General features: G+C 35.1%; 1 pseudogene across 1 annotated transcript; it reads right to left on the reverse strand.

The window, feature by feature from the left end:
- Positions 1-6,493: 6,493 nt before the first annotated feature.
- LOC306639800 (olfactory receptor 4C11-like) lies at positions 6,494-9,606 on the reverse strand (annotated as a pseudogene). The gene is made up of 2 exons: positions 9,603-9,606; positions 6,494-7,180 (listed from the first exon to the last, which is right to left on the reverse strand). The product of its transcript is annotated as an olfactory receptor 4C11-like (transcript).
- Positions 9,607-12,873: the final 3,267 nt, after the last annotated feature.

Genomic DNA, 12,873 nt, shown 5'->3' on the forward strand with positions numbered 1-12,873 from the left:
ATCACCAATTATTTACTGAACTATGTTTTCATCACGTTAAGTTCAGCTGCTTTGGAAGCATACTGAAGGTTGATATTCACATCCCATGGGTTCTCTATGATGGGGAAACTAAGGATCCAAATGTTAAAAACACAGAGAGTAGGGTATCCAAGCTGATTTTGCTTTCTCCTTTCTAGGAGTGCCTTTCAATTTCCATCTGGTTAACTACAGGACTTACATTCCTTTTTTTTTGTTTTTAATTTTTCAAATTTGTTTTAATTTGTTGTACATGACAGTAGAATGCATGTATACATTTTGATAGATCATATGTAAATGGAATGTAATCTCTCATTTCTCTGATTATACATATTGTAGCACCACATTGGTCATGCAGTCATATATGAGGTAATAATGTTTGTTTCACTTTACTATCTTTCCTACTCCCCTACTCCTTCTCAGGATTTATATTCTGAGAAAGATCTCCAAGGAAGCTTTTAATAATTGTATTATGATGAAGGAAATTCTTATTCCTATTCTCTAAAATCTTTCTTTACAGCTTGTAAAATAACATCACATATTACTGCTTACCACACAAGCATCCTTCCTAGAATAAGAGTATTGGGAAAATAGGTGTTATCAAGATATTATTCTCCATGTTTCAAACCAACACCTGTACAATGTAGGTATCCTCTAAATGGTTTTGAATTAACCACTCTTTACCACTGCATTGCAACAGTATTTGTCACTGTTGTAGTACTGCTTGCATTACAAAACACTTTCACATCATTAACTCACTGGGGCTTTCTATCTATCTTGTATGTAGAGACAGAAACATGCTCCTAATTCATAAAGCCAGGAAGAAGGCAAAACAAAAACCTAAGATCGATTTTAAATAACTTTGTAAATTAACTCTACAACCCGAAGTAGAAGATTTTGAACTTTGAAAAGCATCATGTTGGAATGTAGGACATTGGGGATGTAAAATTCACAAAATGATCTTTTTAAAGTGTTTGTGTTGTTTTTGTTTGTCTTGTTTCTCATTAATATTTTCCCCTTAAGAATAAAGGAAGAGGTTATACATTCCTCCTGATTAACTCATACTTTCATGTGTGTATGTGTGTGTATATACACATAATGGTTTGGAGACAAAATGTCACTAGTGATAGGCATGTCCTTAATGCCGGGCACAGTGGTGCACACCTTTAATCCCAGCTACTGGGGAGGCTGAGACAGGAAGATTGCAAGTGTGAGGCCAGTTTGGCAACTTAGGGAGACCCTCTGTCAAGATTTTATTTAAAAAAAAAAAAATTGGGGATGTAATTAAGATGTAGACTGCTCCTGCCTTCAATCCCTGGTATCATCAAAAACAAGCATCAAAAAATAAATCACCTAAGAACTAATGTACTCACCTCAAATCTTCAGACAGAAATGACCAAATTTTGAATGAAAAATTTTGTCAAAATGACATTAATAAGCAGATAACCTGTTGGTGTGGTTGGTACCAGAAGTGCTGAAAGCAAGGGAGGCAGCATTGTGTGGAGGATGGAGGAGGGAGGGAGGCAGTGTCAGGGGTCTCCTGTGATTCCTGCTACAGAGAGAGACCACAGCCAGGGGCTCTGCTGCTCCTTCAGGCCTCTCTCTCAAACTATCCAACCTCTCTGATTCAGTCTATATATCTGGAAAAGCTCTACACTCACTTTATTTCTATTCAAAATTTCCCATTATTTGTGGGAAAACTGACATTTATTCACATATTTTATCCCCCATAACCTCCTTGTGCTCCTTACTTCATGAAACTGAATACCATGATTCCTGCTCACTGGCCAAAAGCTGATAAAATTTAGTGCCATTGCACATCCACTGTTTATCTGGCTGCCCCAAATATCATCACATCAATATACTGTTATTCCTCTTTGGAAATGTCATAGACAGTGCAGGAGCACTGTGGATGAGCAAGGGTAGATGGGACAACACACAGAAGAAATCTGGACAAGAGCAAATACTGAGGAAAAGGGTAGGCTTTTTTTCCAAAATATTTTCAGGTACTTCCTCACATGCTTTATCTATCTATCTATCTATCTATCTATCTATCTATCTATCTATCTATCTATCATCTATCTATCATCTATCATCTTTTACCTTCATTATAGTGTTTAGTCTATAAATCATCATCATGTTTACTCTGAGCAATAAGGATTCAACTTATAAGTCTCAGAAATGTGTCAACTACAAGTTGTGTTCTTGTAATACCATTTAGGAAACAAGCAAAGAATAATAATTCTTGACTGATAAACAATGTGCATTCAAGATTGTCACTCAGAGATGGACAAGCTGGCATTCTTCAGTAGCTTGTCAAAGTCATTATGTTCATTTCCCTCAGTTCTGATTAGCAAGAAGTCTCATTTTCTAGTACCCACTCACCTATTGAGGACATATTCTGCTCAGAAACCTGATTTAAGCACCTTGACAGACTTTTTTTTTTTTTCATTCTTCCACTTTTAGAAATCATGGTACATTTTAATTAAGTCTTCCCTTTTTCCCCACATAATGATGGTTTTCACATGCCTGGTGTTTATAAATTATAAGTTGAACTCAAAAGAGATCGTTTTTTTTTTTTCCTTAAACTTGTTTTTAACTCATCTATTTTCTATATTAACATTAATCTAAAAGAAGTCACTTAGATGGTTCTTTAAAAACAAAATTCTTCTTTTCCCAGAGTATGTGTCAACAGTATAGTCAGGAGACCTATAGAATTAAATTTCAAATTTACACTGGATATTCTGTAATGATGACTCTTTGTTCACAAAGCTGGAAATAATCTCACACTCACCTGTTAGAAGATCCTCTGAATTAATGTCAGGTGTGCTCATCCTGTTTCGATAGTGGCCTTTTCGTAGGAAACTGGGGGGAGGGGAAGCCCTTTCTATATTCCAGGGGGGATATTTTAAGAGGGAATGATGTAAGACATTAGCATCTAAGAGAGTATAACCCGCAAAGCTTCGCCTACTACACCCTCAGCATCTTAATTACAGTGCACTAGAGGTTTGGTTTTATACTTTGACTATAAGAATAGCAAGCAAATCTTCTTCACAATAATTACTCAAATAAAAACAAGGGTTTTATTCTGTTAAGTACTGAAGGCTGAACAAAGTTCCAGGGAAAAGAGAAAAATCAGCCATTCATAGGGAAGAAGGGAGTAGAGAAGGGAGATGAGAAAAAAAAAGCAATATTAGTAAAAATGGAAGTGAGTAATCAGGGCTCAATTCTGTTATTACTCGGTGTCCTATATTGCCTCATCTTGCAGCAGAAGACATGTTTTCTAGGTCTTGTAATTTATTTGCAAGCACAAGCTAGGGAAGTCAGTGTTGAATTCTGAAATCACAGGTTCCAAGCAGTGGCCTCTACACATCCCCTGTTACAGACAATGGATTTATAGCAAATATTCTGAGGATTAATAATTACATTGAACATGGATTGTAAAAAAATTTTCAAATTAATTTCCACTTGTTTTGCTAGGTCATGTGAGTAAAAAAATACCTCATGACAAAACCATTTGTGTTGAAATAATTTTTTTCACCAAATATTTATTGACTGCTTCTCTGTATAATATGTTGTTTGTCACTTTGCATAAGTTGTAGTTTCAATTTGCATACATCCCATGATGTATAAATCCACAGTTGTTCAGGATAGAAAAATGAAACTCATAGAACGTAAGCAGCTTGCTCAGCTTGCATGCTTAGTAAATTCAGTAACAAAATCTGCGCTGATGATTGCCTCATTCCATGGGTTTTACAATTTCCCAAATTTTCTATACCAGATAAAATCAAAAAGCAAAGAATACAAGAAAGACCTAGAATACATTTCTGTTGGCTGAGTGATGTGCCTCAGGTTGTGGAGCTTAAAATCCATAGTAAGTTAATGAGTTCTTGTTGAAATTCAGGTAGCCATGGGGTATGCAAATGAAAAGGCTCAGTTGACAAGACAGATGAAGACAGATGAAGGTGTTTTTATAAGTATGAATTTCCAGAACTGGTTTGGGTAATAATTATTTTAAAATATTAATTTAAATTATGATATTTGGTGAATTCATATAAGAAACAATTTGAGATATTGGAAAGTTAATCAACTTTAAAAAGTGGGATGACACCAATCACCAAAGACCAGTTTTGGAATGTTGCCCACCCTTAAACATGACTGAATTAAAGAGAAACTATGAATTTTAATTGTCCCTGCATTTTAGGATATTAATTTTTTGAAACTCATCTTTGACAGGAGACATGGTTAAAAAATTCTGTATTGGGGTTTAGGAATGTGTGTGTATGTGTGTGCGCGCACACGCATGCATGTGTGTTGGTGTTATGCAAGGAGAAGTTTAAACAAACCTATGCTGGATCTGTATTCCCATTGTCTATTAAATATAAGACTCTCATTATGCCTGATGTGTCAGTTGTAGGATACCACTGGGCTTTATTATGTCTCAGGAAACAAACAAACAAAAAAATGCACAAACAGAATAAAGAAGAAGCTACATGTTGGAAAGAAAAAAATGTGAGATATTTTTATATGTCAAAAGCACCAGTAGTCAAACTAAAACTGAGAAAATAAGCCAGGCATGGTGGCATATACCTGCAGACTCTGGTCATCTGAAGGTTGAAATGAAATGACTAATTGGACAAGGAGTTCAAGGTCAGCTTGGGCAACACAGAATGACCCTGTCTTAAACAAACAAATGAACAAGCAAACAAACCCAAGGTATGAAAGTGAAGTAAAATAATTGTTTAAAGTTCTGGAACACCATATCCATTCAAATCACAATTTTGGAGTGACCACTTTTAAACATGATTAACCTTATTGGAAACTATGAATTTTAAATAACTCTGCATTTTAGGAACTGAATTGGTTAAATAATCACCTTGGACAGTAGACATGGTCAGAATTGACCATATTTTCCCATTTAATAATGCTGACATTGGCATTGAAGTTCAAGCCCTCCTGACTCAGTTTCCCAAGTTGCAGGGATTACAGGCATACACCTCTGTGCCTAGCTAGTGAAGAACAATATTAAAACTGGGATGGAATCTGATTAACAGTTACTGAAGTTGGAGTGCACTATAATATACAGAAACTTAGGAATATTGACTTTTCATGATACAACCCAAGGCTTGCAAAATTAACACGTAACTGTTAATTTGCTCTTCACATCTTGTGCATGAAAATTCCATTAACAATTCTAACTTGTACATAATCTATGCAAACACTTTTAAAATAGCACACTTACAATTCCAGTGGCTTGGGAGTCCCAGGCAGGAGGATCATAAGTTCAAAGCCAGCCTCAGGTAATTAGTCAATTTAGTGAGACCTGTCTCAAAAGAAAACAAAATAAAGAGGGCCGGGGATGTAACTCAGTGGTAAAGCATCCCTGAGTTCAATTGTAGAGAAGTTGTGTGCTCTCCCTCATCTCACTGAAGAAACAAGCATTATGAGGGTCTTCTGGATGCCTGTGGTCATTTCACTTGTTTCAATGACATTAGCATATTCTAATAATACAGATCATATCATTTTTATCTCCACACCAGGTTCTACATTTTTGCCCTTCAGTCTCTGAAAGTATGCTGTACCTTCAGTATAGTTGAAAAAATTTCAGTTTATTTTGTAACATCTATTATTTTACTTTCCTATTTCTTGAGTTACACAGTTTTGTGATTATAGCTTCAATGCACTAATTACTTAAGGAGCTGAATATCTCAAGAATTTTCACTATTGTATTTACAAATCTCATAAATAGTGTGTCATTGATCTAAATAGCCAAAGGAAACAATAAAGAAAAACAAATTTAAAATTATAGAATATAACGAATAAAATCTGATTTAAAAGAACATGACTGTTAAAACATAAATGAGTGATGAAATGAAATGTGAAGTCCTGATATATTGAATCCATTCCCTGGCCCTAAAATCTTCATGAGGAACATTTGATGGAAATCTGCTATAGAGAAAATTAAATATCAAGAAGTGTACATTATTGGTGGATTCTCACAAGTTTGAACAGTTGGGATTTGATAAATGTCTTCCTTCTTACCAAACCCGTATTCAGACAGTGTTGTGACATGTAGCTCACAGGCAGAAACACCAGAACTGAGCTCTCAGGAGAACTATGAGTCAGAATTGAGATTTCAGGGAAGCTCCTGTCTAAGGGTCAGGAGCATAACTCATCAGTAAGAAAATTGAATGTTATATTACAGTTCAAAGGGGTAGCCAGGTTAGTGGAAAATAAAAAGACTCTAAAAAGTCTCTTGGAAAAATATTATCTGAATATTCTATCTCTGACATAATAAAAACATGACTTAAGAATCAATATGTTCTATTAACTAAAAAACAAATTAGAATCCCAAACATATGCAATGATAGTAAAATACATTCACAATATTGAGACATGATTGTATTCAATATCTGTACTTATTCATCAAATCACAACTAAATAAGTATTAGACTTGGCCCTCAATTCATCCCTTGCTTTAGGATGCAGTTTTAACATGCCAGAGCTTTCTCATGGCATTTTTCACCTCTGCGTTCCTCAGTGTGTAGATGAGTGGATTGAGAAAAGGCATTCCAATGGTATAAAATACTGCCACCATCTTGTTCATGGGGAATGTGGCTGGGGGACACATATACAGGAATATACAGGGACCAGAGAACAGGACCACTACAATAATGTGAGACGTGCAAGTGGACAGGGTTTTTTTTCCTCCCTTCTGCACTGTGGTTTCTCAGTGAATGCAGGATGACAATGTATGAGATCATCAAAATCATAAAGTTGCTTGAGCAAATTGCCCCACTGTTAGACACCAACAGCAGATTGATCACATACATAGTCATGAAGGTGAATTTTAACAAGGGCTGCAGATCAAAGCAGTAATGGTCAATCAAATTGCCACAGAAGGGCAAACTCACGGCCAGGATAATCCAAGCAGTGGAATGCATAAAAGACCCTATCTAGGCAAGAATAATCAAGATGAGGCAGACCTGCCTCATCATGATCCTTGGGTAATGCAAAGGCTTACAAGTGGTCACTAACAATCTGTGGCCACAAGGATGAGGACAAAGATCTCCACGCAGCCAAATAAGTGCAAAGACCTGTGTCATGCACTCATTGTAGGATAGAACTTCCTTTGCAGAGAGAGCATCTACAATCAATCTAGGGACTGTGGAAGGGGGAAAGCAGAAATCAGCCAAGGACACATAAACAGGGAGAAGTACATGGGGCTACCAAGAGCCCAGCTGCACTTGATGGTCACAATAACAAGCATTTTCCCACTACAGCTCCCACAAAGAAAATTAAGATTAAAAACACCATTTTCTGCCTCACAAGGTTCTGTGTCAATCCTAGCAATATGAATTCAGTCACAGTGTTCTTTGCTGCATCATCTCATTTGATGTGGGGGCACCACAGATTAGAAACCCTCATTCTGCAAAGGGGGAAAGAAGAGAATGTAAAATGAATACTAAATATGTACTTCAAATATAAATTCTCAGTCATGAACCAGAAACGTTCCAAGAGATTATCATTTACATTATTTTGGTGGGAAGAGTACTGGGGACTGAACTCAGGGGCACTCAAACACTGAGTCATAGTCCCAACCCTACTTTTTATTTTATTTAGAGACAGCATTTCACTGTGCTGCTTAGTGCCTGGCTGTCGCTGAGGCTGGCTTTGAATTCACAAATCTTCTGTCTCAGCCTCCAGAGTCACTGAGATTACAGGTATGGGCCACCGCTCCCAGCTTCATTTACATTTCACATTTTATTCTGAATAAAATTGAATTACCAGAATTTATTTAATGCATTTACAGTTGCCTATGAAAATAATGAAATATAAAACTAATAAAAAGCAAGGGCTTCTTCAAGCAAAGTAAACATGACTATTGGATTTAGTATCTGAAGAGAACTATACAAGCTTAATGTGTTTCATTAGTTTTCACTAAGGACCTATCGATATTAGGATGGTACATTGCAAACCTAGAGAAGACTTACACATTTTACTTCAATAGCCTTTAACATTATGTGAACCTAGAGCTACCATTAAAATATATAGTATTTTGAGCACTCCAGTGATGATTGTTTAGATATTTGAGATTGCCTTCCTTAACCCATTTCTTCCTTTGTCCTATAATAAAAGAGCTACAAAAAATTGAATTGGGCATCTTTGCAGGCTTCCTATAAAATACAGATTTTTATAGATGTCCTACAAGTGATATGATTGGGCATAACAGGTTAATAGAATCTAAGCACAGAACGGGCATGAAGAGGAGAAGGAAAGAAAGAATGAACATTAAAAATTAGCAGGATATGACAATTCAATCAGTCTTGTCCAGCAGCACTGAGCATTTTAACCTCTTGATTAATTTTTTTCCTTAACAGTTACTTCTTGAATTTTCTAGTTCTTTTAAATTCTAACTTTAGCCTCTATTCTAAAATACTTTTTTCTTTTAAAATTATACTTGATATTCAACATTAAATTCCCCCCATTTTAAATTTTTTTCTGAAATCTTCAGGAAGTTGTCATAAGATATAAACAGACACTGAGACACATAAGGAGGAAAAACAGGGAGAACAGATGACATAAATTAACAAATTCCTCTAAATTTCAAGTTTATGAGTGGCACTAGGGGTTTAGAAAATAATTTATGGATGCTTCATTCATAAGTTAAACTTTCAGTGGAATTTTTAGTAAGTATAATCCTGAGTATTCTATATCCTGACTTCAAATAAGAGAAGATAGATACAAAAGCAAATTAATATTTATTTTCAGTCATTAAATACTGGACACACTGATTTTTTTACTTTATACAATATATTTCAAAAAACAGCAGTCAAAAGCAAAAGATACATGCCAAAATGGTAAATATATATGTATACACATACATATAAACATGTTTATATATATCACCTTTGACATGTAAATAAGTACAAATTGAACACAGTTCAGTCTTAAAAACCCCAGCACAATTTAACAGAGGGCAAAGAATATATTCTCAAAGAGATTTTTATTTTTATTAAAAAGATTAAGCATTTGGACTGATGCTCAATTTCATTCAGTGTAATACATTCAGATTAAAATTCCAGTTGGATATCTTTTGCACATAGATCAATAAAGCAAAACTTTGATAATTGTCTTTTAAAAAAGGTATGGAGAAATGTGTAAGAAACGGTCAATTACACCTATCTTTGGTGGGAGTTCAAGTGCTTGCAAGCTCTTAGAAAATGATCGCAAAGCCTGCAATCTCACAACTGCATACAGACCATGATCCAATGATTCCTTTCCCATAGACACAGCCACTTGGGCACAAAGAATCGTTTTAGAGTTGGTAAACAAACCAAGAAAGTAGCAGTGAACAAAATCAGTACTGCAACCCTTTCAATGGTTGTTGAACAGAGGAAATAACTTCAAGAAACATCAAAATGTCAATAAAGAAATCAAGGATAATGCTTTTATGCAAACACAATCAAGCATACATACACAATTGTTTCTAAAATACATTGTAAATTGTAATTCAAGATGTCAACACAGTATTCTCATAGGACAGTACAATTTTCATTAACAGGAAAATATGCTTGCATACATACTCATCCTTGTATAAATGAATATTGTTTTAAAAGGCTACAAAAATTTTTGTAGGGGGGACACTTCTTTCTCTGCATCCATTATGTGAGGAGGATCTATTTTTAAACTACTCACTTTGATAGTATTTGAAAATACACTATAATCATGCCACTATAAATAATATTTGAAAAACCTTACCTGATTCCTCAAAACTGTCTTCTGTTGTGTACAGGAGGAAAGTGCTAATTTTAGACAGCACTGAGATCCAGAAGCTTGAATATGAGGTGAGTCTGTATAGAGGTATGACACTCAGGGCTCTTTAGGTGCTTCATAAACCACCACACAGCCATTAACTCTACGTTCACTTGCTTCATTGGATATTTTTGAAATATATTATTTATGGGATCTCTATAGGAAACAGAGATGAAGAAAATATTTTGACTTCTATGCATTAAGTAATTTAAAATAGGTTCATCTATGTCCATATATCTATTTTCCTTCCATATTTGTATGAATAGATAGATTTAGATAGTAAGCATCCTCACACATTCGTATAGCCCTGTGTGTGTGTATCTGTGTGTGTGAAAGTGGGTGTGTGTGTATAAGTACGTGTGTGTGTGTGTAAGTGTGCATAAGTATGGTATACTTTGGGGTAAATTAGTATGATAGAATTAAAAGATTTTTATAGATACAAACATACTGTTCCACAACATTCTATACATAGTTACTATTGAAGTAAAGGTATTCCCATATTGCACAATACCCATGGAAACATTTAAAACATCAGAAATATTATTTCTATTTATATCATACAACCCAATCTATCAAAAACCATAACTAGTAGTGCCTAGGAAATACTGTGCCTATTTTTCTTTTCTATTTTTTTTCTAATTTTAGTTTATTGGTACTTCCTAGTTATACATGACAAGAATCCATTTTGATAAAATTATACAAGCATAGGCTATATATTATTAACTAGGACACCATTTGGTGGGTGGGCACAATGAGGGCGTTTACTTAGGTAATTTCATATGTATACAGAGAAAAAAATGTTAGATTTATTCTACTGTTTTCAGAATATCATGCTAAGTGAAATAAACCAATCCAAAAATACCAAAAGTCAATTTTTTTTTTTTTCTGATATGTGGAATGTAAACCACAATAAAGGGGAGTAGGGGAGAAGACAAGGTCAGTAGGTTAGACAAAGGACAAAGAATGTGAGGGAGGGTAAGGAATAGGAAAGACAGTGGGATGAATCTAGCATAATTTATTTAAGCCATGTTCTCACTTTGGATTATAAAGTACTCCTAGAAAAGACCCTAAAGGTCCTATCCTTCAACAAGGGCCTGCTTTGTTAGATACTGGCTGTTACATTAATCTGATTCATTTTCTACAAGTTTAAATACAAATAATACCAATTTTACCAATTTCAGCAAGATTATGCAAGGTTAGTATGTTCACTTGTCCACTTTCCTGAGTAATTTAGAGGCTACTTACTCAAATGAGAATTTGAAAAGTGCTTCTAAATCAATGCCTGATTATTCTGGAATCAGGATGTCTTCTGTCTCACCAACAAGTTGATGTTCTCACCACTTGCTAGAAGGCAAACTAAATTGCTCGAGATTCATTCAGTAGTTTCTGAAATCAGCCCGCACCCAGGATTTTCACTGTGACCGCCTTCAAACAAGACAATATGGAATGGGGAATGCTATAGAGGGGAAGATGATCATGGAGCCTCACCAAGTGGGCAAGGTTCCCAGCAGGTGTGGGTCACACTGATAGCACGCACCCACTGACATGACATGAAGAAAATGAAAATTTACTTCTTTGATATTCCTCTTCACAAAAGCTCATAATTCCAGGCCTAAGGAATAGCAGGGAAGTAACTATTGAGGACTTTAGATCAAAATGTTTGACTTGCATTCCCAAAAAGTGTCAAAGTCATTGCAAACAAAAGAAATATGAGAAAGTGTCCCTGTCGAGGTGTGTTAAAGAAAACATAATAACTAAATAAATGTGTCATTCTGGATAGGATTCTGAATAGTAAAAGGAGAGGTTTGAAAAATAAGGTTATCTGAATACAGTGTGAATCTCTGTTAATGTTCATGTATTAAAATTGATTCATCTGTTTTGAAAAAATGCTATCAATAAATTAGCAAAACCTAAACTGATTCTTCTCAAAAGAAGAAATACAAATAGAAAACAAATACATGAAAAAAATCGTTCACCATATTTAGCAGTCAGGAAAATCCAAATAAAAACTACTTTTTGCTTTCATCTCACTCCAGTCAGAATGGCAGTCCTCAAGAATACAAATGCAAGAGTGTAGTAGAAAAGGTACATTCATACATTGATTTGACTGCAAATTAGTAAAACCACTTCGAAATGCAGAATCATGACTCCTTTAAAGGTGGTATCACCATCAATTCAGCTTTCCCACTCCTTGTTGTTTATCTAAAAGAACTAAAATCAGCATCCTGTAGTGACGCAGGCACATAAATGTTTATAGATGTGCAATCCACAATGACCAAGTTATGGAACCAGCCCAGGTGTCCATCAGAAGATGAATGGTAAAGAAAATGTGGTACGTATTCACAGTGAAGTTTTATTCAGTCAAAAAGAAGAATGAAATTATGTAATTGGGTGGCAAATGGATGGAAATGCAGAACATCATGATAAGTCAAATAGACCATAACCAGAGTCAAGAGTTGAATCTTTTCTCTCCAATGTGAAAGCTAAGGCACAATAAGAGGAAAGGTGGGGGAAGGATACCATGAAAATAGAAGGAATTAAAAATCAAGGAATTCACTTAGTAGTGAATGCATTCCCCCTTCCTTTTGATTGGCAATATCCATGTACAGAATATGTTTCATAACTATGTCATCCACTTTATTCAATTGAGGATTATTGAACACATCAGTGACCATTAGACAGAAACTGCTTGCATATAGGTAGTGTGTCATTGCAGCCCTTGGTCTTCACCCCTCAACTTTCTACTTCACATATATGCCCACAAGATCACACACCTATTTTCTGTCTCCATTATTTTAAAACTTGTTTTTCTAATTTCCTATCTTCCAACAGTGCTGTGAAAGAGTAAATGTGAACCTTGATGAAACAATATAAAGAAGGGAGGCAGAAAAAAATGTTAGTGAACAACAACAAAAAAAAAGTTGGTTGAATATTCAATGATCCAGTTCATTGATCTGCATTTGTGCTGGTAACATCTCAACATGAATAGAGTTTCAATTCCATCTTCCCCTACTGGTTTTCACAATTCAATAAAAAGAAAGA

Source organism: Sciurus vulgaris (genome assembly GCF_902686455.1).
Source record: "Sciurus vulgaris genome assembly, chromosome: 11".
Classification (NCBI taxonomy): domain Eukaryota; kingdom Metazoa; phylum Chordata; class Mammalia; order Rodentia; family Sciuridae; genus Sciurus; species Sciurus vulgaris.